Here is a 12,356-nt window from a genome sequence, read left to right on the forward strand (position 1 = left end):
AGTGCGAAGTGGACGCTGGCAGATTAACATACAAGGGTAACTGTGCTGCATGAGATGAATGCACGTGATGGTGAATACGCGAAGTTCACTGATGAAGACCAGGGCTCAGAACATATTGGTGAGTCAACACAAATAAACAGGAAGATTAAGCTAATATTTTTGTAGAGAAAATTAAAGGCCAGTCCACACGCAATGATCTGTTTGTGCACATGACATCTATGTAGACAGATCGTTGCATATCAACGGGATATTTGCACATGTAAAATGTGCATAAATCTAGAACATAGAATTGAAGATTGGAGCGAGATTGTTCAAATCTGGGGATTAATTCCACATCTGTGCAGGCACGTTGGAGCGTGTGGACAGGCGATCGTTGCAAATCTGGCGCGCAAAACGTGTCTGAGTCAGCTGTTTGTTCAGACTAGTGTTTCCCGTCTTTCAGTGCACAGTTAATTTTAAAGTGACATATTGTAGGCGGTTCGTTGTTGAATTTATCGCAATGTCTAGGAGTCATACATGTTAGTGGAATATAGCGATAAAGATAAGAAGGCAGTTGCTTACATTTGTGCAATAGGGAAATTATGAGCATTGTATCCTAAAGCACACAAGGAAACGGTAATAAAATAAACAAATTCGTTGCAGACTGTTTACCACAAACAGTAAGTCAAAGTAATGAAATATATTCGATCCGGACCTGTGGAATTGCTAGCATCCTTTCACTCATTACTATCTTATATCAAACTTGAGGGACAGTCTAGTAAAAAAAAAAAATATGCTCTGTTTGTTCTACAGAAGCGTACAATAATAATATTATGTTAAGTTGATAGTGGAAGATCTGGAAACAGTGCTGGTAGGGACATAAAGTTTATTACACTTGTTTTGCAGTGCTTCTTAAAGTAATATATGGTTCATAAAAAGAATGATTTAGAGGCAAACTGTAGAATTCACTGCTACAATGATAGAAGTAAAACTTCCCAGACAGACTGTGAATCCCTGTCTAGAGTTCAAAATTGAGTTTTATATTCTAGTGCAGATTAAAAGAAAAGTCAGAAACAAACTAAATTACAGCTCATTGGTCATGTATATAATTTCTGAGAATATAACATGTCTCAAACATGTCTAAAACTGTAAACATATTAGCTGTAGCTTCTTAGAAATGAAGCACAGTACTCTACTTGCACTCCTAAATTATCCTTCAGGGCAGCGTAAATAGCTCTGTATGTGTTGGGTATTTTTCGAAATAACAGGAGAAAATTCTTCACCCTTCTTGCTCCTTCCTGTTGCCAGTGATCTGCCCATGTGGAGAAATTGCTTTTTTCATACAAGTATTTTTCCGTATCTTAGGAGGAGTTATGATCATCAAAAGATAATTATATATTTCCAAATTCATCTGAAACTGCCTTTGCAGCCAGTGTGGATTACTTTTTTTGGCCTATTTGTCTATCGACTTTTTTTGCACTTTTTTTCAACACAATAGAATTTCCCCCATTTCTGAATAAATTAAATATACTTTCAGCTTACAACAGCGTAGTCGCTTGCCACTGAAATTTCTTTTCTATGCCGACAGATGGCGGTCGATCAATAGACTGGAACTTGTGCTGTGTGAGCGCAATGTATTAGCAGAAATCTACTGCATGCACGGACATTTGTGCAGATATCTGGACAGAAAAATCATTGACTATCGATGGGCTTTAAGCTGATAGCATTGTTCATCATGTAAACATAGCTGCTCAAAACAGAATTAGTGATGCAAAAATTTAAGATAATTTTTAAATTGAGACATTACACAAATACACCGAAAATCTTAAAAAAAATGTTCTATGAAATATTAATGTTTCACTCTATAACGAAGTTTGGACCTCTGTGTATTTGCTTGTCGATTTACTTTTAGAAGAAATGTGCAATTAACAAATAAATTGTTATATATGGGTATAAGACTTCCAACCACTGCAGCAAAGAAACGAAGGAAAGGGACAACTCTTGGATAACTCTTTAATGCGCTATAATGCTGAAACTGCATATTTGCGCAAAAGCACATCGCACAGCACAATATCGATTTCACAGTTTCCAAAGGTATCGTTCTGTATTTCGTGAATTTCGTATTTGTATTTGCTTACTTCACCAATATGCAGTTTCAAGGCTATAATACATTAAAGATATATCGAAGACACATACTTTTCTTCTCCATTTGTCGCGGTACAGTGCCAGGAAGTCCGATACAGCAAAATAAAAACTCTAACCAGTTAACAGTATGCTATATTTCCACAACTTAAATATGAAGCTTTGTAAAAATTCTCCACCTAATTACAAAAAAGCAAGATCTGAAGAAGATAGAAATGAATTTCTGTGGTGTATCTGTGAGAACATTAACCGCATCTGTGGTAAAAGGTGAAGTTCCAGGTTGAAAGCAGAACCAACCTGTAGTGGTCATTATGTAGAAGTAGATACACAACACCGAAAATGTCTTGTAAATGTCTATGTAATTTAAACAAACATTGTTGTAAAACTGCAGATATTTTCGTTTCTAAAGGATTATCATATTCTGGTATACTTTTAGGTAGCCTAGCAGATGAGACTGAGCAAGAAAGTGATGGAGTATATCCTCTGATTGGACCAGGAGTTTCGACGACTGATGCACAAAAAGCAAATCTTATCTTTGAACTGTTGAAAGTTGGATCCTGCAACTGTGTTTCAAAAGCTGTGTTTCTTGAAGTAAGAATAAAACACTAAACATATGTTTCTAAAAAAATTGAGGTTCCTTAAGGGGGTAGGACGTCAAAAATTTAAAAAAAAATCGATTTTTCAAAAATATGTCATCTTCCTGAATAGTTTGATGTGCTAAAGTTACATATTTGAGAGATTATAAGGCACGTTATTTGGTCTTAAGTGTACCAAGATGCAGCGCCACACTCCTTTGCACAGCATTCTTCTGTCATACGTAAGTGTATTTTGGTCTGCAGAATTCGAATGTTTATGTTTGTACCAAATATTGTCTAATGTGAAACAGAGGACTATTGATTTCGATACTTTCTCTCCTGCTATCGACGTGCATTATTGATCGCTGATTTTGTTTGTTCTCTGTTGTGAATTTCGAAGCGATTTTCATTTGGCTATTTTGTGTTAGTTTGTGGCATATTATCGCACAAGATACCTAAAATTCGTTGCTTCAGCCGTAAACAAAGTCAGCAGGGCAACTGATACACAGTAAAGGCTGGTACAACAAGTGTTACGCCAGTGGCTCAAGACTGCAACCTCTCAGAGCCGTTAAACAAATCACCGTCGGGTGCTTCAAGACGAAAACTTGTTTTTGGTGCTAATGAAAATGGAGACTGTGAATCTGAAGGTTCGTGTAATATTATCGTTGATGTTAAAATACTGTCACAGATAATATTAGACAATGTTACGTGCAAGTATTGCTTTCGTGTGCAGTGTGTTTCTGTGGTGGAAGATGAATGTGCCAGGAAAGGTGATATGCAGCAAGTGCAGCGTTATTGCGTCTTGCATGACATCTAAAATCGTAAACAAAAGTTATGACATGAATTTGAGGGTAGTATATGACGCGCGCTGTATTGGTAGAGGACAGATGGCAGAAAGAAGTTTTGTGCAGTGATGAATCTTCCACTTCCTCGAGCAAAATTTGAGAGAATTATGCCTTACCGCATGGGGCTGTAAAAGAAGTTTCAGAATCATCAATGAAAAGTGCTGCAGAAGAATCTGTTATCAAAAATGATGGTGACAGGGACATAGTGGCCGCTTTTGATGGTACCTGGCAAAAATAGGCACACTTTATTGAATAGTGTTGTCACATTAATATCTGTTGACACTGTCAAAGTACTAGATGTTGAAGTGATGAGCATAATTGTGTGAAATGGATTCCAGATCATGAATGTACTATGAATTATAAAGGCTCAAGTAGAGGTATAGAAGTGCAGGGAGTTGTTAGCTTCTTTACTAGATCTGTTGCCTCCCATAGCCTGCAGTATGTGGGGTACCTTGGTGATGGTGATAGTAAAGCTTTCCTTGAAGCTCAAAAATGTGCTCCATGTGGAGATGAGACTATTATACAGAAGTTAGAATGTGTGGGACACGTACGTAAAAGGCTAGGCACTGGACTTAAAAAGCTGTGACAAGATTCGTCAGGGAAAAATTTTCTGGTGTGAAGGGAATAAAAGAGAGAGGGTGAATGATGGATGCAGAAACTGACAAGCTGCAAATATATAATGGCATGGCAATAAGAAGGAACACTGGGGACTTGAAAAATATGAAGCAAGCAGACAATAAAGAGACAATAAACCTATCCACAACTTGTGCCCAAAAGGAACTGAATCATGGTGTGGGTACCAAACGTCATTTGCTGGTGGTGAAGAATATCATCACAGGAATTCTATACCAACTGCTGTAATGGAAGCCATCAAACCTATGTTCAGGGACAATTTGTATGGAAAAGATCGCCAAAAACAATTTCATTGGGAAGAAATTGGTCTTTATGACGCAGTTTAATGTTTTAATGATGATGTGCAAAGCAGGAAATATGTTTTAGAGAAAAATTGGAACTAAGTCCAGAGTGAACTGCATCAAAGCTTTGTATCCGATAGACAGAGAGCTTATAGTGAAAGCACATAAATCATTTTTGGAGGTGATAAAATCAAGAAGAGTGCGTCATAGGAATGTGGAAAAGAAGAAAATTGCTTTAGAAAATGAAAAAGAACCTACTTATGATGCTGGACAGTTCTAAAAGAATGCCAAACAAAGGCAGAAACTTTAACGACCATTTTCCGCAAAACAAGAAATTCTGTACTTGGGTACATTTAACAACTAAAATTAATATCCTATACTTTCAAGCTAGGTATGCTTATTAAATGCGAACTCCTTAATGCAAAACTATAGAATTTTCCAAACCTATTAAAAACTGTGGTAAAATTGAGATAATTAACTATAAAATTTGAGTTTGTTCTAAACATGGAGTTTAAAATGTAATAGCTCATACTTCTTTTTTCTTTATTTCTTCGTTTGGGTCATCTGAGCACTATGCACCAATTTCAATGCCTCCTTCTTTATTGTTCTCCCTTTTTCCTCCAGTATTCCTTCATCTTTTCACTATGTACTCTTCTCCTCTCCTCGGATCATTTTGAACTTATCTTCTTCTCCCTCCTGCCTTGGAATCCTTTCATTTTTAACACCTTCCGCTTGAAAATCTCCCTTTCTGTTGCATCTTCGTCACATGTGTTGTTTCTTTCCAAATCTTTCCTAGCTTCTTGAATCCAGGCTATTTTTGACTTCTTTTCCCAAAGATATTTAAAAATTTGTATGGTTACCCTGTTGCTGTTCCTTCTGTATAAGTGTCCAAAAAAACTAGCAGTCATCTCTTTTGTAGTGTTTCATTTATGTTTTCTATGTTGTGATACACTTCTTTATTGCTTCTTAATTTTCATACCTCTGCATTTTTGTGATGGCACAAGTATTTTTCGAATTATTTTTCTTTCTAGGCCTTCAAGTTTGTGTAATATGTATTTCAATACTGAACATTCACTTGCATAAAGAAATTATGGTTTTACTACTGTGTTGTAGGCTGTATCTTCAAATTTGTAGACAGACAGCTTTTATTGTAGACATTCATAGCTATTCCAAAGCTCTCTCCATTTTATGTAATCTTTTTTCTACAGGATAATTTCTCCCAAATATTTAAAATTATTTACCCTCTTTATCTGGGCAATATCTGTTGCTAGGCATTCTGCAGCACTTTTTATATTTGTCATAAATTTGTTTTTTCTGCAGATATTCTTAAACCTGTTTTGTTGGCTATTTCTTCGAAGACACTGATTTGTATTCCAGCATTTGTTAGATTTTCAAAAAGGATGGCAAAATCATCCACAAATGCTAAACAGTGAATTTCAATACCTTTATTTTTAGTTCCCAGTCTGATTGGTGATAGCTTGTGTACTTGCAGTTTTTGTTTCTATTCTTTTACTATTTTCTCTAGTATGCAGTTAAAGAGGAATGGAGACAGGCCATCATCTTGCCTTACACTTGCTTTTATCTTGAATAATGTTGTACTAATATGGTTTGATGATTTAGATTTGATACCAAATTCTCTGATCACTTTATCTAGTGTTTCCCTATCAACCGAGTGAAATGCCTTTTTAAAAACTATAAACGTTACTATTATATCTTTGAAGTTTGTAAGTCTATGACGAATTATGGTGTTAAGGTTGAAAATCTGTTCTGAACAAGATATGCCCTTTCTAAATCCACCCTGATATTCATTTTTTCATAAATTAAATGAATTCTAGAGTTTCATACACCTCTAAGTATGATATGTATGCTGTGATCGAAGAATCTCTTATGTATGAAGGAAAGTGTACCTATAGCAACAAATGCAGCCAATAGAAAGTAAAAAATGATGAAATTTCACATGGAAGAAAAATTATTTGGTAATGTTTTTCAACTTCCACTGCTATGAGTGCGAATCCTGAATCCTACCTGGACATGCTGACAAAGTTTTATGATTTTATTTGCAAAAGTTTAGACAGTGGAAATTAAAATGTCCTCTGGTGCCTCTCCAGCTCCAAGTCCCATTTGACGTCCTCCCCCCATTAACGGAATGTACTAAGTTAGCCTATCTTTTATATCAAATACATCACATGAACCATCCAGTCCATGCCCGTCTTGTTATCAAACAGTTTTTACAATTAAGGACTGGTGTTTCAACTATAGTAAATTTGTTAAATATGTGTTAGTAGCCCAAAAATTTGTTGTATCACGGCATCCTAATCGCATTCCCATTTTGTTACAGCTGTAATAACAGACATCACACAAAAATTTTCGTATTATTATCTTGTATGTATTTTCTCTATACATCTTCCTTTTTTGCATATACAGTGTTGTATTTATCTGTATGAACTACTTGAGACCAATGTATGTCAGAATTACCTTTCTTTTCATTTCTTCCAAAAGAAGGCGCCTATTTTCATTTATGCTCAGTTTTGATCCACACTTCTGCAGCTCTTCCAGACATTTTAATTTTCAGCAATTCGACAGAGAACTTCTATATTATTTCTGTGGTTTGTGCTATTTTATCATTTTAGGAGATGTAATTCAACAGACTAGTGTGTAGCGCGCGAGTGCGGGCGCGCACGCGTGAGTTTGTATGAGTGTGTGTGTATGTGTGTCTGTGTGTGTGTGTGTGTGTGTGTGTGTGTGTGTGTGTTGTGTGTGTGTGTGTGTGTGTGTGTGTGTGTGTGGTTAAAATAGCTCTGAGCACTACGGGACTCAACATCTGTGGTCATCATTCCCCTATAACTTAGAACTACTTAAACCTAACTAACCTAAGGACATCACTCACATCAATGCCCGAGGCAGGATTCGAATCTTCAGACACATCAATGCCCGAGGCAGGATTCGAATCTTCACTGGTATAACTCTCTTGCATATGTACTTGGGAGCTGGAGTGATGTTTTCTACCACATGCATCGAATTGCAAAGTCTTGACAGAATGGGTTGCAGCAAACTAGAGGTCTCACTGGCTCCCAAAGAATGGTAAACAAAGCCTCCCTGACCTCTGTAATTCAGTATAGAAAACAGGACGTTTCCCAATTCATGAGAGGTAGCTAATCTATGTTTCGTTGCCAAGTAAGGGAAATTTTGGATGGACTCAAATATCTATCATAATGTTACCTCCACATCTCCTTGTGAAGGAAATTATGGATAATGATTGGTGAGGGAAACTCCTTAGAGGAAGGGGTAAATTGCCACATTGTCTGAGCAATCGAATCTAGGCCAATCATTAATCACATTCAACATGGATTCAGAAGGTGTAATGTTACTTTTGATAGGACTACCGTGTTTTTCTACAGAAGCAGTATTTAATGCACACACACACACACACACACACACACACACACACACACACACACATTAGACATAATATAACTATTGAAACGAATGCCACTAACAATTTATAAGTATCTTTATTCTTCATAAACAACAGGATTAGCACATGATAAGGAACTGTGGTGAATTGGAACCTATAAAGATCTTGTCGCCGGCAGACATTGTTGAATTTCAACCTGGCAATGATCTTCACAAACTGTCTCGCAGTAAGGGTTTCAGGTTCCGCTGAGTAGATCAGGAATTCACTACACGCAAGAGGCTCTACATGGGTAACAGGGGCTATATGGCATGGATTGGGTGGTTTTCAAGGTTAAAGAGTTTTGGGAAACACAAAAAGGGCTTCAGTCGCAAAGGATGCAGGCCAAACACAGGAAGAACGTAGATAAAGGAACCATCGGTATAACAGTTGTAAATTGTCATAGCTGTGTTGGGAAAATACCAGAACTCCAAGCGCTAATGGAAAACACTGATGCACAAATCGTTATCTGCACTGAGAGCTGGCTAAAACCGGAGATAAGCTAAGCCGAAATTTTTACTTTTGGTGGTGGCGTGTTTGTTGCTGTTAGAAGTAGTTTATCTTGTCGTGAAACTGAAGTAGATAGCTCCTGTGAGGTAATGTGGGCAGAGCTCATTCTTGGCAACTAGAATAAAATAATATTTGGATCCATTTACTGATTTCCCAATTCAGGTGATACAATTACTGAAAGGTACAAGGAAAACTGACTCCTACGATTATAGTTGGTGGTGACTTAAATTTACCCTCGATATGTTGGCGAAATTACATGTTTAATTCCGGTGGTATCCATAAAAATAATCCGAAATAGTGCTAAACGCATTCTCTGAAAATTATTTCGAGCAGTTAGTTCTTGAGCCCACATGAATAGTGAACAGTTGTCAAAACACACTTGACTTCTTAGCAACAAATTATCCTGAGTTAATAATGAGCATCAAAATGGATACAGGGATTAGTGAACACTGGGTTGTCGTAGTGAAACTGAATATTGTATCCGCCAAATCGTCCAAAAATAAATGAAAAATATAGTACCTATTTAAAATAGTAGACAAAATTTCGCTTGACGCTTTCCTGAGAGAGACAATCTTCACTCCTTCAAATTAATAATATAATTGTTGAACAGGTGTGGCTTGAATTCGAAGAAATAGTATTGGCAGCAATTGTGACATGTATACCGAATAAATTAATAAACGACTAATCCTCCTTGGTACACAAAACCGTTCAGAACACTGTTGCAGAAACAAACATGCCAAATTTAAACTGACACAAAATCCCCAAGATTGGCGATCTTCTACAGAAGATCGAAATTTGGCCTGGACTTCAATGCGAGATGCTTATACTAGTTTCCACAATGAAACTTTGTCTGGAAACCCGGCAGAAAATCCAAAGAAATTCGGTCATATGTAAAGCATGCTAGTGGCAAGAAGCAATCAATACCTTCTCTGCACGACAGCAATGGAAATACTATCGACGTCAGTGCTGCCAAAGCAGAGTTACTAAACACAGTCTTCCGAAATGCATTCACAACAGAAGATGAAGTAAATATTCCAGAACACGAATCAAGAACAGCTGCCAGAAGTAAATATCCTCGGAGTAGTGAATCGACTTAAATCACTCTATAGATAATGTCTTCTGGTCCAGACTGTATACCTATTAGATTCCATTCAGTCTATGGTGATGCAATAGCTCCAAACTTAACAATCATATACAACCGTTCGCTTAATGAAAGATCCGTACCCAAAGACTGGAAATTTATACAAGTCACACCAATATTCAAGAAAGATAGTGGGTGCAATACACTAAATACAGGCGCATATCATTAACGTCGATATGCAGCAGGAGTTTAGAACATATATTGTGTTTGAACTTTATGAATCACCTTGAAGAAAACGGTCTATTGACACACACCAACACGTCGATATGCAGCAGGAGTTTAGATCATATATTATGTTTGAACATTATGAATCACCTTGAAGAAAACGGTCTATTGACACACACCAACACGGATTTAGAAAATATCGTTCTTGTGAAACACAACTAGCTCTTTAGTTGCTTGAAGTGTTGAATGCTATTGACAAGGGATTTCTAATTGATTCCGTATTACTAGATTTTTGGAAGGCTTTTGACACTGTATCACACAAGTGGCTTGTAGTGAAGTTGCTGCATAGCCTCTGGAGACCTGAAATCAGAGTTATGCAGTGAATAGAACAAAACGAGCTTTAATGTGTTGGTTGGCACCACTGATTGTAAAATGTTCACACATAATTTTTTTATATTTACACATTGTTACAGGTCATGTATCACATACAATACTTTGGGCTTGCTAACAAGACAATCTGCCACTCATTGAAGAAATAAATGTTGCTTTAGTTTTGCTTATTTGCAAAGACATATCATTCCCCCTCATGCTAGAAAATGCACAAAATTGTTACAGCTGTCTCATTACATGTTCTTGTTAAAATATGAATTGTTAAAAATATAATTTAAAAAAATATAAAAACGTTTTACGAATTTTTAAAAATGTTGTTGGGTATTCTTATGAAATATGAAACTTTTTAAAACAGTTTCTTTCTGAAATAAAGCACAAAAACAGCTTACATTCAGAACATCTCGCATTCAATAATATTTAACAACCTGTTCCACCCTCATACATAAAAGAATCTAAGGGTAGTCCACATGATAAGGACATTACAAAGTTTTTCAGACCCACAGGTTGAGGTTTTTCTCTAACATATTGTTTCATGCGGATTTGTACATGGTATAGGACCATTTGTCCGTCAATAGAAACAATTTTTGTACGAGGATGTTGCGGACACACTTTTCTCTAATCACTGACAACATTGACCGTACTTTCCAGTATTTGTCAGTTTTTTTTTCACAGCATTGTCATCAACGACCTTGAGAGATGTTCTAAGGCAGTAGAAACGATCTCTGTTGACATCTCCTGCAACCATTGGCTATCTAGTACTTTGTTCCCAACACTTCCTAAGCTTAGGAAAACCAAGAAGTGCAATCACAATACTTGCAGCCCAGTATATCTTGATGTCATCTGGGGTGGTGTTGAGAGATTTTCCATGTGATGAAACATACTTTATGTTTGTTTTTTCTGCCATATTACTGAGGATATCTTCATTTAAATACTTAATAAAATATTCAAATGTTTCCCTAACTCCTGTACTGACAGAGTCTACATCAGACCCTGGTGTTGTTGACGTTCTAGCAGTTGAGGTATTGGGCGAAAATCTAAAATAGAAAGAACAATGTTGCTTAAAAAGATTGTTTTGCAATAATTAATATTCATGCCTATTAAAATTACTAAAAACATTCTTTACTATGTTCTGTGGCGCCAGTGCTGCGTTGGATCTGTAGGTGATGGAGTTACATGAGCTTGTTTTGGCACTACTGAACTTTCACTGTCTGAAACTTCATCTTCTTCAGATGCTGTCAGTTTCGATCCCTGAATATGAACTTCAGCATCATCACCATCATCAATTTCAATGTCAGAAAAATTAGCATCAAAGACCTTATCCAGAAGCTGAGCTATTTCTGAATCATATAGACCTGTCAATAATACTTAGATTTTTATTTTAAATCACATTTTCAACGTTTTATTTGTATAGAAAACATTAGAAATGCCTAACCTATTATTAAAGTTGTGACATGCACACTAAAAGTAATAAAATATTGTTGAAACAACGAACAACAATATAAAATGCAACTAACTGCCATTTGTTTGCAGGCTTATGAAATGTAGTCACAGAGACCAAATGTATCAAATGTGTTACATCTACTAAAATATGACTTTAGAGAAGTAAATTTGTCTTTCACGTTACTTTATTTAATATAATTGTAATCAGGGAAGTGTTAACAATATTTTAGTACTGATTTAGAAGTAAATAAACGATGAATTAACAATACTAACCTTTCTTTCTTTAAGCCATGCCTACTCACCCAAAACACTCTTGTTACTGACTGCTCCTGACACCTAGTGGTCATTCTGAGAACTACGAGTAGGCTGTCTGCTTGTTTTGCAGAGTGTATCAAATATGATGCAGTAGTCGCTTTTTCAAAAAATTACGCACATTGTGTAGGAACATCAATTGAATGGATGTATCATATATGATACAATGTGTCGCTAGAGGTTATGAAATATCGTCTTAATTATGTGACTGGATTCGTTATTTCTTGTTAGAGAGGTTATAGTCCGCAGTAACTGATGGAAAGACAACGAGTAAAAAAGAAGTGATTTCTGGCATTCTCCAAGGTAGTGTTATAGGCCCTTTGCTGTTCCTTGTCTACATAAACGATTTGGGAGACAATCTGAGGAGCTGTCTTAGGTTGTTTGCAGATGACGCTGTTGTATATCGACTAATAAAGTCAGTTGAAGATCAAAAGAAATTGCAAAACGTTTTAGAAGAGATATCTGAATGGTGCGAAAATTGGAAATTGACCC

General features: G+C 36.4%; 1 protein-coding gene across 1 annotated transcript in view; it reads left to right on the forward strand.

The window, feature by feature from the left end:
• The first annotated feature begins 67 nt into the window (after positions 1-67).
• The window catches only part of LOC126335878 (glutaminase kidney isoform, mitochondrial-like), a 306,299-nt gene continuing 294,010 nt past the window's right edge, over positions 68-12,356 (forward strand). Inside the window, exons 1-2 of the mRNA XM_049999352.1 lie at positions 68-118; positions 2,558-2,712. The gene's annotated coding sequence lies outside the window, so the exon portion shown is untranslated. The remainder of the gene's footprint in view (positions 119-2,557; positions 2,713-12,356) is intronic.

The sequence above is a fragment of the Schistocerca gregaria genome, chromosome 1 (assembly GCF_023897955.1).
Source record: "Schistocerca gregaria isolate iqSchGreg1 chromosome 1, iqSchGreg1.2, whole genome shotgun sequence".
Classification (NCBI taxonomy): domain Eukaryota; kingdom Metazoa; phylum Arthropoda; class Insecta; order Orthoptera; family Acrididae; genus Schistocerca; species Schistocerca gregaria.